This window comes from Leopardus geoffroyi, chromosome A1 (genome assembly GCF_018350155.1).
Source record: "Leopardus geoffroyi isolate Oge1 chromosome A1, O.geoffroyi_Oge1_pat1.0, whole genome shotgun sequence".
Lineage (NCBI taxonomy): Eukaryota > Metazoa > Chordata > Mammalia > Carnivora > Felidae > Leopardus > Leopardus geoffroyi.
This window is the reverse complement of record NC_059326.1, coordinates 63,544,960-63,564,135: the sequence shown is the minus strand read 5'-3', so window position 1 is coordinate 63,564,135 and position 19,176 is coordinate 63,544,960. Positions and strand designations below refer to the sequence as shown.

The window sequence follows — 19,176 nt, the reverse complement described above, 5'->3', positions numbered from 1 at the left end:
ATGACCTGAGCTGAAGCTGGACACAACTGATGGAGCCATCTAGGCGTCCCATTGAACCTCTTTGTTTTAAGCCAAGAGATTCTAATACAATTTTGTTTTAAAAATTATGTTTGTAAAGAATACCATTATTACAACTTTCTCTGTGTCAATAAGGTAACAATGCTAAAATGTTAATATTCTATTTGAGATGAACTTTTCTAGTAGTTAATGAGGTTAAGTGACAGAACAGTTAACTTGAACATATGTTTTCTCATTTCAGTGCATTAACCCAAACTCTCTCTTGCCTCTGTAAAACACACTGACCCAAAGCCACAGAGTATTCACTAGAGCTAACAGGCTTCCTTCCAGTTTAAGTTCTACATATCTGCTCCCACCAGTCAATGTTGGGGGCTTGCCAAAAATCAGTTGTGTTTGTTTCCAAACCAATTTATGCTAGTTGTTATTGTAATTATGTAATGGCATTAAATGTTACATAAACTAATGAAATAAGAATTGGAAGGGAAAATGGTTGTTTCTAGGAAAACTAAGTTGAATGCTTTAGAAAGACTCCCTGCAGACAATATGATTTTTTTTTTTAAAACGCTGCTAACTCAGATGTGGGTGAAAAACTATAAAAGATTATGAAGAAAATAACCCAAAAATCTAATAAAAATTCTCATGTTATTTTGCTAATGTTTTATGATTTTTCCCCTTTTCTACAGAAACCAATATTAGAAATCTCAGAAGATGCATTGGGATATGGTTCATATGGGAAGAACATGATCTAATCAATAAAATTGTGATCAGTGAAACTGTATTTGAAGAAAATGCCTTAACACTGCCTGGAGATTTCAAAGTAAAATACACTCTTAGGTGTTCTGTGCTAATGTGTTCTAAGTATGTAATGTTAAAACAGTTAGAATGCAAGTTAACCATTTTGCATTTGCTTTTCTATTAATGCACACTATTGGTATCAAGTTGCTAATTGACATGCCACAATTTTTGTGAAGCCTAATTCCAAGGGTGCACTGTAAAACACTGATTACTGTAGCAGTTAGCTAGTTTGTTTGTAATATGCGATGTTTTAAAGGGAGTTAGATTGAATTAGGCTTATAACACAGTGACCAATTCTTTACAATATTTCCTAAAATTGAGGTCAGTTTATGAGACCTGGTACATGTCAGGTTGAAGGGATGAAATGGAGTGCTCAGGTGGTAAGGGGCCTGTGCTTAAACGGTTGTTATGGACTAAATGTGTCTCCCCAAATTCATATCTTAAAATTCTAACCCCCAGTGTGAGTGAGATGGTATTAAGAGGCAGGGCCTTTGGGAGGTGATTGGGTCATGAGGGGGCCCTCATGAATGGGATTGGAATTATATATGACCTATTTTACCTATCTTATTTATACTGGCTTCTATTAAAAATATGGATATGGGCTCACGGGAGTGATTCAAGCAGGTGGACTTTTTCATGTTTATCTTGATAAAGTTTGATTAGCCATTGTTCTACAGTCTACAAAAATAGAAACACGAAGGGGAATTTGAATAGCTTTGGATGCTCCTGGAGGAAGGGAAATGATCAGGCTTGTTTTAAGAAAAGGCTGAGTATAGTTACCATCAATAGATGTATGTTTTCAATTCATCCCAAGCTCTGTTGGCCTACTTACAGTAAGGAGGAGGGAGAGAATCAAACTGTGATTACATGTTCGGTATGTGCATCAGTCAGCTTTGGGGGTGAGGAGACTTTCTCTGGAACCACACACAGTTGGTTGTGGGCACTACTGATAAAGAGTATGTGCACCATTCACATGTAAAATAACTATACTCCATCATAACACTTACCAGTGATTTCCATTCTGAGATAAGGATCTTGTTAGAAATCAGTGGAAAAATCAGACTGAATAAGGCTAGATTAATAATTGAGGCTTTCTCCCGGTTCAATCAGTATTTAAGACTGTTTATAGTTCTCCTGGGAATAAAAAAAAAAAAAAAAAAAAAAGAACTAACCCTAATGCTAATACCAAAACAAGAGAAAACAAAACTGGAACAACCTTGGCAATTAGGTGAAGGATGCTTAAACATTTTGTTCACTATCATTACACAGCCTTTCGTGAAGTATAACTTTTTAAGAATTACTATCAAATATTCACATACCACTTATGTTTTTATAGGTGCTTCACAAATATCAAGTCATTTAATCCTCATTAAAATTCTCTGAGGTAGTTTCTAGTATTGTTATGGTTTCCATTTTACAGATGAGGAAACTGAGGCACAGGGAGGTTAACTATCTTTTCTGAAGTCACACAGTAAGCTGTGGAGCCAGGACTCACATTCGAGCAGTGTGGCTATGGAGTCGGTGCTCCAAGCCTCTCTGTGGTGCTGCCTCTCTAGTAAAGGATATGATTGTCATGGCTGCTGTTGAGACCCACACTTTCTTGCTGCCATCTTGGCTCCATTTAGATGATAGATAGGTCCGGGGAAGCCAGAGGAATCAGAAGAGGAATGTAATATTTCGTGGATGTATGCATTTGGCCACACCCTTGAAATGATTATTCTGGCTAAAAGGGACAACTAGGAGCCTTTCTTCCTTATTTTTCCTCCTAAAACATAATGAGAAACCAGGAACTACTGTAGTTTAACTCAGCTCACTTTTAAAATCTGTGGACCCACACATTTGCCTGTATACCCAATAGTGCCTCTTCCTCTGGCTTGTAACTATCCATGGTCTCATGTCAGAGAAGGGTGTGGAACCCAATTCCTGCAATATGGCTGGGATAAGAGAGCCTGTTTCCTAAGGCTCGTGTGTACTTCCAATCCAGATACATGATCATATCACATGTAGGTAATGAGTGTATTGCTGCATCCTTCCTATTGTTTATAATTGATAGCTCATTCTTATCCCTACTTCATTATGTAAATACTCAAAGGACTAGACTGTATAGCAAAAGATTTGTGGGTGTCCATGTGGGTGTCTAAACCTTAAATATTTTAATTTAAAACAAACAAATGTGTTTTTCCATTAACAGACCAAACAGTGGTGTTAATCCTATCAGATACATGGCTTCTGCTTTATTTAGATGCTTTTGAATTTTGGTTTTCTGTTTGTTTTGTTCACAGCTTTATTTGGAAAGCTGGTGCCTGGCACACTGTAGGTGCTCAGTAAATAACTGCTCAAGGTGTGAATAAATGTGATGATGGGCTCTTCAATTTGAAAGAAAAAATGTTCATGTGTACATATTAACGCCGTTATAGAGGGTGCAGTGGGAGATTGGTGGGGATGAAGGAAAGGAGCACGAAGAGAATGTTATTCTTTAAAGTAGATGACATAATTGGGGGAATGACTTTTTCATATTCTCCCTGCTCCAACCATTCAGACACTTATCCTCAGGGAGTATCATCGCTCTCAGCTTCTTCTGTCCTTTTCTTGGCTGAGATCCCTTGTAATTTTGTTGAGAACGACTGCCCTAAACTCTCATCTGTATTGTAATTTAGTTCTGACAAATTCAGATATAATTCCTTGTCCATTAAGATTAATACTTGTCTTGGTTCACTCTGCACCCTAACATACACACTTTTTTGCATGTTTGCTTGTTTATTGGTTTGGGGAAGACAAAAAGTTAGTTAAAAAGCTCTTTGAAATCAATCAGAAAGTCAGTAGCAATTTGCCAACCAGTTATGTGACTAAATTTAATTTCTTTTCCCCTTCTTTTCCTTGTTTCATTGTGAAATACGTGAGATATGTAAATCTCAAGACCCGAGTGCGGTTATGAAAACCCAAACCAAAAACCAAAAACCAAAACCAAAGCGAAACAAAAAAAAAAACCCAAAACAAACAAACAAAATACATAAAGACAAAAAACTGAGCACTTGTGTATCCACCACCCACAATGAAAAACAAAACATGGTAGGCATCTTAGAAATCACCTGAATGCAAATGATCTTAACCTTGCATCCCTTTCCCTCATTCCTAGAGGTGGTGCTAATCACCTGAATTTGGTGCTAATCATTGCCTTGCTTTTCTTTGTAATTTTACCACATTTGAATGTGTTCCCAAACAATGTGTATGTGGTTCGCCTGTTTTTGAAATTAAAGTCAATGGAGTCATATTGTATTCTTCCATTACTTAAATTTTCATTTAATATTTGTTTTTTTAAAATAATTTTTCTTGTTGATGCCCATAACTGTAGTTCATTGATTTTCCACTCCATAAAATGTTCCAGTGTCTAAGTATGCCACAATTTATTTATTTTATCCATTGTCATTGGAGTTTTCGAATTATTTACAGTTTTGTTTGTTTGTTTTTTGCTACTGTGGACAATATAGCTATGAACTTGGGCATGCATCCCAGTGCACAGGAGGAGGAATTTTGCCAGACTAGAGTATTATACACAGGAATGGCCATACGGTATGCATATATTCAACTTTACCGAGTAAAGTAAAATTACTTTTCTCCATTGGATTTAGCAGTTTACACTCCTGCCAGCTGTGTGTGGATGTTTAAATTCAGCTTTTCAAAACAAGACAGGCATGTATAGATTTATCTGTATCTTGAATTGCTGTGGAATCGCTGCAATTGGAAGAAAAAAGCAGCTTGATGCTCTTTTTCTTTAAATCTTATATTCTCCATAGGAAGGGGAGAGCCAGAGAATACATAAAATTGTGTTTATGCTAATCTAACATGGTGATTAAATAAAAAGAAATTAAAGTAGTAGAAAAAGAGAAAAAGGAAAAGAATACATTTTTCGATCTTCTTAATTAAATCTTTGAACTTAATGGTTGAGTGTTGAATTGCTGAATTGTTGAATATATGGTATACCATATGTATGATAATGTACCTCAAGGTTACTTTGTCCCTATTTTATAAGAACTGTAAGAGCTTAAAAGTGATATTTGACTACAGAGTTTTGGAGAAAATATTACTATTTTTCTTTGCTGTCAGAAGACTGCCAAACATTTTCTAATTTAAAAGTTTCTTGAAATAACGTTCCTTCGATTCTGTGAATTGCTTTTGATATTTTGTGCTTTGCAAAATGAAACTATATGCAAGTTCTACGTTTTTAAGGCACAAACAAGTTTTATTTCTTCATTATTCCAAACTGTGTTAATTAAATATTTTTTAAAGTTTTTGGGGCAAAGTTACTTATTTGCCAAATGTGAAAAAGACACGTCATTCGGAAGAGTCTGGATTTAATTGCCCTATCAAATGCTTCTAATTTCAAATTTCTGCTACATTTTAGGTTTATAACTTTTTGATCCAAATTTCCCAACTAGCAAAAATGAATGATTCCAAGAAATAAAGAACCTATGAGAAAATGACAAAGAAAATATTTTATATGACCAAGTCGAAATCAACAAAATGTATTCTGTTGTAAACATATCATAATTGTTCATTTTTACCACATATTATTAAATGATGCTGTTTCTACAATAAAAATACTGCAAAAAGTTACAATTAAAATATTAAGCAAATATTTCATTAGTTATTAGTTATGAAGAGAGTACTTAACCAATTCAACCACTTCACCCAAATATTTCATGTATATATAAATCTGAAATTCAGCATGAATTTATGTTTTTGCTGCAGAATTTTGTAAAGAATGCAGAATATTTTTCCTGGGGAACATTGCTAACAATGAAAGGGAAATTGTTACCATACTTTAATATTTAAAATTTATATATAATCAGCCAATAAATGTTATTTTAGTAATTCAGTTTTGTTCTTTACTAATATTTCTAATGGTATAAAGAAAATATGTTTGGTTTGACAAATACTTGTGAAATGACAGTTTCTTAGTAGAATCCAGGCTCACATTGTGACAACGAATCAAGACATAAGATCCTATTTAACACTTGTACTTCCAAGGGAAATAACGGATTTACTATGAGTTTTCTTTTACTTGTGCATTCTGTCCTTAGCTACAGCATGAACAACTTGACTATTTTAAGTAATCGAACAGCTGCTAATTAGTGGTTTTAATAGTCAAGGAAAGGGTGAAGCACGTTGTGCATATAAACCGAACCTAAGTGTTTTTTTCTGAATAGATTTGCACAAGAAAAAGCCTTTAAAAATTGCATTTGTCTTCATGATCTGTAGTAACATAACTACTCATATCTTAATTGCCATGTGCTTCCTAATTCATATCTTTCACAATGACCCCTATATATACTTTGAATAATTACTTAAAATTTTCTGACTTTAAAATAATTAGTAGTAGGCACATACAAAAGAAGGTGAGAATTAGATTATCCACCAGGAAAGCAAGCTAATTTTTTTTTTAATCATTACATACCTATGTATGGGAATTAAATCCTAATGATTTCTCATTAAAAATTCTGCCAAAATTCCTCAAGTAATATTAAGAAAAACAGATGATAGTTGGAAAGTTTGTTTGCCCAGAACGATCAGAACTGACGTATTCAGAATTAATAATAATTCTGAAGTCTAGATAGCTTAAAAGACTGAAAAAATGTTTGTTTCAAGATGTGGTTTTCATCAGACATAGGTTCTGACACTAAATACATTAGCTTTAAAATTCTAAATGCCTTAAAAAATTGTATATAATATAAATAGCTGAGGGACTATACTGAGTATTTGTTGTCACTTTTTGTCAATTGCAAATATTGGTATTTACCTACAAACAGAAAAAACGTTAAGTAAGATCCTACATATCTATTTATTTAAGATTTGAAAATATTTTCTTAACCGTTTAAACAAAATCAAAATTTGCCATGGTGAAAATCTGCAACATTTAAAACTGGTAAAAGGAAAAAAAGGCAGTATCATCCAACATGAACAAACGCATTAACGTTTTCTTTACCTGTCAATCTATATAGGTAGGAGCGGGACACAGTCCCCCACTTGTCAGACTAGGATGAGAAGCGTCTGTAGAACATGGACCAGAGGATGGTTGGACAGCTAGCTCTCTTTACCAAATGCCCCTGCATCCTCAGATTACTCTTGCTAAGTTTTTATTTTCAAATGTCTAAATGTCTTTGTTTTTAGCATGAACACGTGGAGTTATTTTCTTCCGCTCAGTAGTAATAACCTTTGTTCTAAAAAATATTTACTATTCTCTGGCAGAGGACTTCAGTTCCATCGTTTATACCACGTACCTCTCACTCCACGTCACACAGTCTGGGGCTCCCTGTTGTTTCTGACATGGCATTTGCAGCTTTACAGAGACACCACAGGAAATTGTCCTTCAAGGTTAAAACAGCATGATTAAAAAAAAAAAAAAAAAAAAAAAAAGGAACAAAACGTTATTTAGAAAAATTCCTGTCAAGAAATCTCGTATTAAATGCTTCACACATTTAGATTCCCAGAATTTTTTAAGATATTTTATTTCAAATAATTTAGAAAACTCAAGTCTTACATCAAATGTTGCTATAATTGTAAATTGCTGCAAATAGGAGATTTATCCAGATGTAAAGGAAGTTATACTGAAGGAAAGAAAGGGGACCGACTGAAAATATGCTCTTCTTTCCTCTTCCTTATATAATTACATTTGTTCATACAAAGGAAGAGTCTGAAGACGACACATTTTACAATGATTTCTGATGTTGTTTACTAGACAAAGGATAATTATAAATTATTCAGTGGTCTCAGCTTCTTTCTAAAATTTTTGTCACAGCCTCTCCAGTGGCGATTTTTAGTTTTACTGACACACACTTAACCGTGACGCTCTCTGGTAGTGGTCGTTAGTGATCATGAGATGCTTATGCAGGGAGCCGAAGAGAGGGAAGGCACAGGATGTACATAACCCCCAAACTGGACAGTGAGTGCCATAACAATGGAAATTTAATTGTACCACAAATACCCAAAGAAGGATATAAAAAAAAAAATCCCACAGTTGATATTTATTGTTTAGAAAATACCTAAAATGACTTGGAAAATAGAGGAGGTTATCCGTTATTCAAACAAAAGAGTATTCCTTTTTATTACCTGGATATTTTAGGCTGGAATAAATTTTGTGTTGTTTTGGCCTCGGGCACAATTTAAATACTTAGAACGGAGAGGGTGTACTCAGCAGACCTAAAGATTTAGGTAAATTTGAAAGGCTATACGCATTGAGTCTGGATTTAAGGACATGACATTAAAAATTATTTAAACAAGGAAAAAACCCAATGAGTCAGGGAATATAGCAGGTGTGTTAATACCTAGCAAATCTAATTAGCGTTTGTGAGTTGTCATATTTTACTTTTGTGTGCTTCATTAATTCTTCCTATGATAGATGCACATTAGGCATTAAAGAAAAAAACAGCCAGGGATCATTTTTATAAAGTTTAAATATATTCACAGCTAGACTTTCGAAAGTTTCCATGATAGGCACCACCTTTGTGCCCAGGCAGTTCGTGGTGTGTATGTTTGTGTGTGTATTGTGAATTCTGGAAGAAAATAGGGATTATCCAGAACTGCAGAAGAGAGAAAAGTAGCAGCTGTCCCAGCAGATTACAGATAAGGCTAGATTTGTAGAGCACACTTTTATTTTTATTTATTTTTATTTTTTTCAACGTTTATTTATTTTTGGGACAGAGAGAGACAGAGCATGAACGGGGGAAGGGCAGAGAGACAGGGAGACACAGAATCGGAAACAGGCTCCAGGCTCTGAGCCATCAGCCCAGAGCCTGACGCGGGGCTCGAACTCACGGACCGCGAGATGGTGACCTGGCTGAAGTCGGACGCTTAACCGACTGCGCCACCCAGGCGCCCCTAGAGCACACTTTTAAATGTTTGCTGATAGACTCTTTTGTAATATGCAACATGTTTCTGGGTAATGGGACCCTGAGACAACTCTAGTCTAATTTCATTGTCAAAGCCACAGTAAGTTCCACAGTCCTAAACATGCATTTCTAAAATTTTAACATCAAATCCTCTGATATTCACTACCTTTGAGACTCTGGTTAAGTGCATTAATGTCTCTGGGCCACCGTTTCCTCATTTATAAATTCGCAGTGATAGTAATGACTCAACTAATTTCACAGGATACTTGTGAACATCAAAAATGAGATGATATGTAGCACTCCTAAAATTCTAAAATACTATCGAATGAAAGGTGTTTTCCCTAACTACCTGGGACTCTGGGTTTCTAGGCATATTCTTCATAAGCATAATTTCTGTCCATCCGTTCCTCTCCTTCTCATTCCACTCCTGCTAAGCCACACAGCTTCCTAGTGATGGTGTTCTTCCTAGTATCTCACTCAGGGCTTAACACAGCAGACACTTCAAAGATGTCTTTAATCGCTTGCAGTGCCAGTTATCAATTTATCGCCTCTCAACTCCAAATTCACCCTTTACTTCTGAGTGCCCATACTGAACAATACGTTTTTTCTTTCTAAGGAACATGATGTAAATTTAGCCAGCAGAGTGGGAGAAGCATTGCAGCAGGAAGGGAGTAGCTTTTCATGGCTCCTGTGTGTGTGGCTTTCTTTTTCTTGCTTCTGCTGCAGGGTTAGTCAGTGGTTGTATGTGTGAAGACATGCGGTGGCACTTGGCCAGAGCCTGGACCCAGCGGGCATAGTTCCTTGGGAATCTTGCATCGCTGGCCATGGTGACCATCTTTCTGCAGCCCGCCAAGTGTGGGCACTGCATGCTCCATGCTTCTCTCCTACAGCCGCGTTCTTACCCCCTTTGCACAATCTCTGATGGCTGTGGCTCTCCTCACCCAGAAGGGTAATTTCTTATTTTCCTAGCAGTGTGGACCTCTTCTGGCCCAGCAGTGCAGCAAACGTCCCTGCCAACCAGTGGGCTACAATCATGCCTTTTCCCGTTAGGTCTGAACCTCAGCCTTGGAAGGGAGAACTTCTTCCAAGTTTGCCTTTCCTTTTTTTTTTTTTTTTTTTAAGTTTATTTATTTATTTTCAGAGAGACAGAGACTGCATTGGTGGGGGAGGGGCTGAAGAGGGAGATGGAGAATCACAAGCAGTCTCCATGCTGCCAGTTGTGGAGCCCATCACAGGGTTTGAACCTGAACGGTGAGATCATGACCTGAGCTGAAACCAAGAGTTGGATGCTTAACTCACACATCCAGGTGCCCCCCAAATTTGTCTTTCCTTAAGGACTTCCTCAACCTTAGGGTATCCTTTAGTATTCTCTTTACATCCTTTTCATAACTACTCTCCTACTATAACTTAATAATTCTTTATATTAAACATCCCGTTTAAATTACTGTGTGATTTTTGTCTCTTGATTGGACCCAGACTAACCCATTAGCTGCTAACATATCAAATAATCATGTCAAAAATCTATGATAGTCACAACAGTAACCTAGGTTATAATTACTATTTATACTATTAAAAATTTTTTAAAAAACATTTATTTTTGAGAGACAGAGAGAGACAGAGCATGAGAGACAGAGTGCGAGTGGGGGAGAGGGGCAGAGAGAGAGGGAGACACAGAATCCGAAGCAGGCCTCAGGCTCCAAGTTGTCAGTCAGCACAGAGCCTGATGCGGGGCTCAAGCTCACAGACCTGAGCCGAAGTTGGAAGCTTAACTGACTGAGTCACTCAGGCGCCCTTATACTATTTTTAACATATTAATTAACTTAAGTCATTATGTTTTCTTCTCTTTACTAGCATCAGAGAAATAATTCATATAATGGCAATGGGCACTTGTGATGTAAATAGCTGTAGTACTGTGGATATTGCTTTCAATTTTATCCAGATTTCTACTCTGCCTATAACTTCCATAAGACCAACATTATAAAACAACCAATAAATCATAATTATAAATGTTACTGTCTCAGCTAGTGAACTTTTAAAATTTAGGAAACATGAAAAAGTACAATTCAATTTTCCTGTATAACGTTACATAACTAGGAAGTAGTTTTTCTTGATCTCCAATAGTAATTGCTTATCATTTTTACCATCTCCGTATTGAGGTAGCGTTGAGTTCTGTTGTACCAAACTTCTTGATTTTGACCAGAAAATAATGGCCCTACATGGGTAAAGCCTATGATGGGCCATTGCGCAGATAATAGGAAAATACTGTATGTCTTCATATCTAAGGCGCCATCAATTGTATGAAAAATAATTTATTTACTTAATGTATTATGATCTGAGGAAAAGTGCTAAAATTCTAAGACACTGTCAAATGTAAGGACCACGATGATTGAGAGATGTTAAAATGTGAAAAAAAAAATGCCTCTAGAATCAATGAAGTAGAGTACAACTCTAGGTAATTCTCAGGGCTGACTAGCCTTGATATTGCTGCCCTGCCATAATTAGCAATATTTCAGTTAAAAGAAAAGCAATTTTCTTTGTATGATTATAATATATATTGTACTTCTAAAATTAGAAGATTGTTTTGTACGACAGTTTAATAGTGTATACAGTTCAGGCATCATCAGACCATATCACATTTGAATACCCTGACTTTATCCATGATTGCAGAAACCCTGCATGGTTTTGGCTTCCATTGTCACATTGACCTGCCACAATTTCCAGTGAGTACCCTATGGCAATCGGCTGTTTACTAGTTGTAGGGCCATCAAGCCTATTCCCTTTCCTCCACTTGCTGCCAATCAGATGCTGATTCCATCAGGGTATTGTAGATCTTTGTGGTTGTAGGTTCTCTGTGTGCTCACATTGTGAGATTCATGAAGTTTTGTTGTAGATGCTGTCAGCAGTTTTGGTTTTGCTATTCTTGTTTGCCTGTCTGGTCTGTTTTTATGGACGAATGAAGGAAGATTCCAAAACCACATCACTACTGTGAGAAACTTACCTGAATCCTTCAGGGTTTTAAACTGCCATTTCCAGCCCAATAATTAATCCATGGACAGCTAATGGGTACAGATCTGCAATTTGAAAAGCAAGAGTCTAAGAAGTCCATGTTGTGTATCATAGAATTTGTTAAAATGCTGTATCTATATGCAAAAGATTGTGCTTGTGAGAATTTCTCTTTGGAGATGTTCTATTCAAGCGCCCCTCCCCAATTCTCATCCATATCTGATTTCCAAAAAAAAAAAAAAAAAATTTGGAAAAGTGCTCCAAATGTAGATTATATCTAGATTAAACTGGACCAACAGAAATGTATACCTGCACTACATTGTTTTACAAATCCATCTATCTCCATAGAGCCCCTTTCATGGAGCATTTTTTGGTTTTTATGGTATAACTATTGCTTTACATTGAGGGATGTTAAAAGAAATAGCTGTACGTATGCTAAGGATATTCTTAAGGGATGCTTGCTATAATATTGTGTCCTCTTCACAAGTATCCATAGGAAAAATGTCTCTCATGTCTCATTATTAGGAATTGTCAAATGTCTTCATTATTATTTAAACAATACTGAAACAAATAGAATTTTCCGGGTGTAAATAATTACATAAAATACATGGCTGGTACTCAAGTCTTAAAGGTCAATTAAAGTCAGAATTATTTTAATATTATGGCATTAAATAATACTTCTGTAAATTTGCCTGCTTACATATTACCACTCATCAATATTCTTTCTTCATTTATTCTTTTCCTTGTCTACTTGTGAGACTCTTCTGCTTGATATTGATAATATAAACCTTGCAATGAAATACTAGAACATGAAGGGATAAGGTACTAGTTCCTTGCCATGGTGAAATATCTTTATGTTTTCCATTACATAAAATCTTGGCTATCCATCATGTCAAATGAGAGGACATACTTTCACTTTTATGTAGTACATTATTTCCCAGAAATAGGAATATTTCTTAAAGATATCTGAATGTTTCTTAACATCCTTTATTAGGCAATGTTTCTATTTTACTGTTTTCCAGATGCTTACATTTCAAAATATTTGGTTTCGAACGCTTTTGCATTGAGCTAGTGAAAGCATTATCTGAATAAATATAAACAAAGTTGAAAGTTTGCATTTATTTTTCAGACTATCATTACAATTTTCCCTTCCGATTATGTTCTTTAAAGAACAAACACTTTGGTATTAAAGAAACAAATGTCATTAGGAATTTGATGATGAAAGTAAAAAATTTATGAGATGTTTTGATTTTATAATGTACTATTGTAAGTCAAATAATGCAAGATTTCTAGAAGGCAAACATTGGTAATGAAGCTAATTTTAGAAGTATAATGTTATAATCATACAATTTTCTAGAATTTTCTGAGCCCTCTGAATGCCCACCTTAATGTATTACTATTCTACTCTGTAAGCAGCAATGATGTGGACACTGGTAAAAAATTTAGGAAAGAGTTCCAGACGCTGGGATAGGAATTAGTAAGAGCTTAGAAAGGCTTCCGTTCTAGAGTGGACTGAATATTAGGCTGAACAAGAACTCAGAGGCAAAGGCAGGTCCTACTCTATCAGACCTAGGGCACTGTTTAGCACTGGACTAGTGCCTATAATGATGAGTTTCAGAAAGTGTGGCTGGGGCCAAATAAATATCCACTGTCACAGATGCCTACAGATCCTCAGAATCTTGGGCTGGGGTATAACTTAGAGGTAGACATAAAATGAATTCAATTATGGGACAAAAGGTGTATAAGTTGGGAAATGTGTGAATTGGATAAATAGTACATTTGAAGTAGTGTGCCATTACCACATTTCCATAAAATGAATTATTAAAGGAGAAAAAATGAAATTATTATAGAAAACACAGGTAGCATTAAAGTGAGCATGATCCAAGAGTATAGGTAAGAGGGACAGGTTGTTTTTCTTTTAAAATTTTCTTCCCTTTAAAAACCTGCCTATTTCTCAGTTAAATGGCCTCTGCTTGACTCTGTAACTTTGGCTCCGGGAGTTGGCCTAGCGACTCGTTTTGTTTAGTTCCTGGGAGGAGAACAAAAGGTCCTTCTTCATGAAAATTCAGACCATCCAACTTTAGTACTGTCCTTAGTATTCTCCTTGTGTGAGCGCCTAGGCTGAGGAGTTTGGCTGATTTTCAGGCACTGGAACTATAATAAATCTCAAATCTGGGATTAAGTATAGTGTAAGATTATTTACAAGAGTCAAGTGAATGTAAAGTCAAATAGACTAATTGTGAGAGCAAATCTAAAATACTTTGGTGAAGTCTCATAGAAGAAAAAACTGAGGGCAGCTCTTCAATGAACAAAACCTCTGTTGACAAAACCCCAAAGGGGCAGCACAAGCCCTATCTGATGGCAGCATTTTTGCCTCTCTGAAGATAATACTCTTTGACAGTGAAAACATACTTGCTACCGACTTAAAAGAAAAGATATGTACCTGTATTCATGGAAATACAGGTAAGTTCTCCTGGCAAGCTCTCTCTGAGTATGAAGGGAGAATCCTTGGAAGCCAGGCATTTATAGGAAATAACAGGCCGAATAGGTTAATCTTCCACTTTACAAAAGATTTTGATTAATAAGAATTTTCTCAAAAATGATATTGTAGGTCTCCTGAAATTCAAATGAAACCGTAAAACATAAAAAGCATTTCCTTTCTCTCAGCAAATGATAGAGTTACACTGCAGAGAAGTCCCCAGAAATTCATATTCATATACCACCTTTACTTTGCAGGTAGAATAATGGCATAGCGTTCCTGTTGTCTTTCCTGTTACAATTATGCTTTACATTAGAATTATGAGGAAAATGATTATACTGCTTTATTTTTTTAATTAATGCACTTTTTAAAGATGTGGCATTAAATTCCATATTTTTATGGGTGCACTGTCTTTACAACTACAACAGAATGTTAAGTTTTATGAGGGCAGGGACTTTGTCTCTTTTGCTTGTAAGAGCATTCCTTCTTTCTGAAATAGCACACGGCACATAGTAGGTACCAAATAAAGGAATGTATGGATGAGTGAATGAATGAATGTTCTAAGGAGCTTACTGGATGCTTGTTCTACAATCCTAAGAAGGAAAAATATATGATGCAGCACTGTGATGATAAGAAATAAAGACTAAAAGAAACTGGCGGTCTTTCCTTTCCCTAGCAAGTTTATATACTATAAAACAAGAAATAGAATCCCAACTTTCTCCCATTTTGGGCTAATAATCAGCTAATATTTTAATGCGGAATGTATGTTAGGGCATGATATTAGAAGGGCAATGCTTTTCAATAGAGAGGGTATTAGTATAAAGAGTTCTAAACAGAAATACTCATTCAGTAGTTTGCAAACAGGACATTTCCCCAATACTTACAAAATCACAACAGAAAATCCACTTAATTTCTCTATGGAAAATTATTATAAGCAGGGAATAGTGAATCATATAGGACTCTAAGAAATTTGTTTATGTCATTTCTTATTTTTAGCTTAGGTTATTTAACTAATGAAATGGAGTTAATGACATAAAAACATTTCTGAATCTATACTGATACCTGATATTTGTACATATATTTTTAATATTGAAATCTATATTTATTATGGATAATGGTGAAATTTGGCTAAGGGTACATATTAGAGCAGTGCTTGATACATTGTAAACACCATTTAAATCTTCACCATTATTACTACTACTATTATTATTATTATTATTATTATTATTATTATTTTGAAGATATCACTCACTTGCTTGAGTAAATGTTCAATAAAGAATTGATTTGAAAAGAATACCCAGCATTTGATGCAGAGCATAACCTGGGAGGAAATCTTGATTTTATAAATATAAGTTGTAAATTTCTTATGTATTTAGAACCTACATTATTGATTGAGAAGTTTCATTGCTTTTGGAGTAACAAGTTTAAATTTGATTCCTTCGCATACTGCCTTTCGTAATTTTACTTCGCTTTAGTACCTTCCTACATAACTTGGGAACAGTTATATCTACTTTTGTAGATCATTATGAAAATATATTTTGAAAGTTTTATTTAAATAAGACTGTGTGGATGTATATATACCATTGTGCATGTGACATGTGCTAAGATATTATAGCTAGTTTTATATAGTCATTAAAACATTTTTAAACGTTTATTTAATTTTTAAGGGGAGAGAAAGACACAGAGTGGGGGGGGGGAGGGACAGAGAGAGAGGGAGACAGAATCTCAGGTAGGCTCCAGGCTCTGAGCTGTCAGCACAGAGCTGACGCAGGGCTCGAACTCACAAACTGTGAGATCATGACCTGAGCTGAAGTCCAATGTTTAACCAACTGAGCCACCCAGGCACCCCTATATAGTCATTTTTAACCTTGATATCCAACTACACCATGCATCAGGGATTCTCTACACCCGTTCTTTCTGGTCAATTGGCCTTTTATATATATCATATACCATATGTATATGTATATGTATATCTATATCCATGTATCTATATCTATATCATCTATATCTATGTATATATATAAAATCTCATATTCTTGGTTTCTATCTTACCTAGTTTCTGAAAAGAAAGGAAAAGATAAGTCCTCATTATTTTCTTAAAGCAATAATGTTGATTATCAGTAAGTTTTTCTTTACAATATTCTATTGTTGATTTTTCTTTAACCTCTATTCATTAGTCCTAATTCTCCACCTTGGCTCCTGGTTCAATACTCCTTTTAAACAATAATTAGAAAATATAACATGCTGCTTAAAACCAAAAATTCAGAATCAGTCTATACAGTGTCTCCAAAATCTGTGAAAGAGCTATTTGTGATCTGAATTTGACATTGCATTTCTAGTAGGGCCATACTAATTCCACCAAGGAGGGCAAAACATCTTGACATCTAGACAATAGGTCATTGTCTAATAATTTTTAAAAATGCACTATTAGTTTAGATTTCAAAAAACTTAAATCTATTTTTGATCTACCCTCATCTCCAGTTACTACATTCATTCCATAAGTGTTTGTGGGTTTGATGAGGCCTGTGCTTCATGTGGATTAGTCATTGTCTATTAATTGTGAGCAGAAAGGACTCTGGGACAAGGATGAATATTTGAGTAAACCAAAAGCTTTACCAGCCAAAATGGTGGAAATCCATGAAGTTATAAAGGATTAAACTGAAGTAACTTCTCATTTACCTCTCAAAATTTTCTTTAGTTTCCCCCTAAGTCCTCCAATGAAATAGCAGCGCTGGGTGGCTCAGTAGGTTGAGCATCCCACTTCGGCTCAGGTCATGACCTAGCGATTCTTGAGTTTGAGCCCCGTGTTGGACTCTGTGTTGACAGCTCAGAGCCTGGAGCCTGTTTCAGATTCTGTGTCTCCCTCTGTCTCTTCCCCTCTCCTGCTCTCACTCTGTCTCTCTCTCTCTCTCTCTCTCAAAAATGAATATTTAAAAAAATTAAGAAATAGCAGTGTGCTCTTCATTTTGTAGTTGAGATATACACCTCAGAAGATTCGTAACAATGCTGTTTACATGTTTTGTGTTGGATCATGGTTCTTTTGACCAGTTAACAAATCTTTCCTTCTTTCATTGAGTACGGCTGTGTAATAAGCCCTGGGGACATGGTGACCTCTGCACTCAGGAGCTCCCATTCTAACAGGAATGATAGTCATCATTCAAGAAATTACAAATACAGTGAGTATCATAAAGCAGAACTTGAGCACAAAAATAAGTAGCTCCAGTAATGATAAAGCAATTAAAGAACGGTAGAAGTCATGAGTGCATCCTGATAATCAGCGACAGACAGATGAATGGGTGAATAAATGCTGGAGAAGGGAGGCTCTTACTCATGGTAGAATGCTAAGGATTGACTTGTAAATGTGGAGGGAATGCTGACATTGGAAGATCAGCCTTTGCAACCATCACAGGAGAGATCTGATGAAGAAAGAATCATCAGTAGATACTGAATCTAAAAGATCAGGATATTTGTATGGTCCTAAAGTCTCTTCACAAACTCTTCATTAGTTACCTGGAAAAAAAAAAAGGAATCACACAGTGGAGAAATCAGAAGACACGTTGACTAGTGACCAAAAAAGTATCACTAATGAGAGGAAGATGGCCATTGTATGCCACTCTGAGAGGACACAGCAAAACCAATGCGGTATTCTTACTGAGTCTAATCATGAGGAAACATCAGACAAACCTAAAATGAAAAATGGTCTGTTGAAAAAAAAGGAGGGTTCTGGTCTTCAAAGTGCCATAGTCACGAGAGACAAAGAAAATCTAAGGAAATGCTCCATTTCTAGTCTTCTTAAAGGAAGTCTAATGAGGCTTAACTAAACATAGCCAAACAAGAGTCAGATATGCCACTTAGTTGTTAAACCTCAACTGACAAAATTGGAAGAATGATGGTGGGCTGAAGAAAAGTAAATTAGCTATTTTAATAATTGAAGTTAATAACTGCACTGTACTTGTAAGACAATTCCCTATTCAATATAGAAAATAAATACTGAGATATTTAGGGGAAAGTCTCATCAAGTATATTACTTACCCTCAAATGTTCCAGAACACACACACACACACACACACACACACACACAGATCTATTATGAAGTAAATGGGATAAAATTTTAACAATATGTGAAAGCGTGAATTGTTTTTACTGTTACATATTATAATTTTGCAACTTTTTTGTAAGTTTGAAGTTATTTCCAAATAAAAAATTTAAAAAATATAAAAATGTGTATCTTAAAACTATTTAAAAAATGTAGCTATGCTAAAATTATTTTAATGAAATAAAAGTTGAGACAAAATGAAGCAAGGGTGAAACAGGTGATGGGTATTAAGAAGGGCACTTGTGATGAGCACTAGGTATTGTATGTAAGCGTTGAATCCCTAAATTGTACAACGGAAAATAATATTACACCGTATATTAACTAAGTAGAACTTAAATAAAAACTTTAAAAAAAGAAGCTTACTATGAACCTAATATAATACTGTATGTTAATTATATTTCAATAAAAAATGCCAAAAAAAATGAAGCTTATAATTCAAAATTAAAAAAAAAATCAGCATGGAACATTCTACTTATGAAACATTACATTCTATTTCTCTTAAAATGTTATTTTTAGGGGTGCCTCGGTAGCTCAGTTGGTTGAGTGTCTGACTTTGGCTAGGGTCATGATCTCGTGGTTCTTGAGTTCCAGCCCAAGTTGGGCTCAGAGCCTGGAGCCTGCTTCAGATTCTGTGTCTCCCTCTCTCTCTCTGCCCCTCGCCTACTCATGCTGGGTCTCTCTCTCTCTCTCTCTCTCAAAAATAAATAAACATTAAAAAATGTTATTTTTAGAGGATTATGTGTTGTTAATGTTTTTATGTATTGTCTGAAATACAGTGATTTAAGGATAAATAGATTAATTGTAATTTAAAACTTTCAGGAAATTCATAGAAAGATTTTTATTTAATTATAATTTCCTTTGGAGGACTAGTAATAAGATGATTTTTTAATGACAATTTC

The 19,176-nt window shown here is 35.3% G+C and overlaps 1 long non-coding RNA gene across 1 annotated transcript; it reads right to left on the bottom strand.

Moving 5' to 3' along the window:
- Positions 1-1,547: 1,547 nt before the first annotated feature.
- LOC123595762 lies at positions 1,548-11,775 on the bottom strand. Its single transcript, XR_006711365.1, has 3 exons — positions 11,698-11,775; positions 7,092-7,178; positions 1,548-1,947 (listed from the first exon to the last, which is right to left on the bottom strand). It is a non-coding gene; the product is annotated as an uncharacterized LOC123595762 (long non-coding RNA).
- Positions 11,776-19,176: the final 7,401 nt, after the last annotated feature.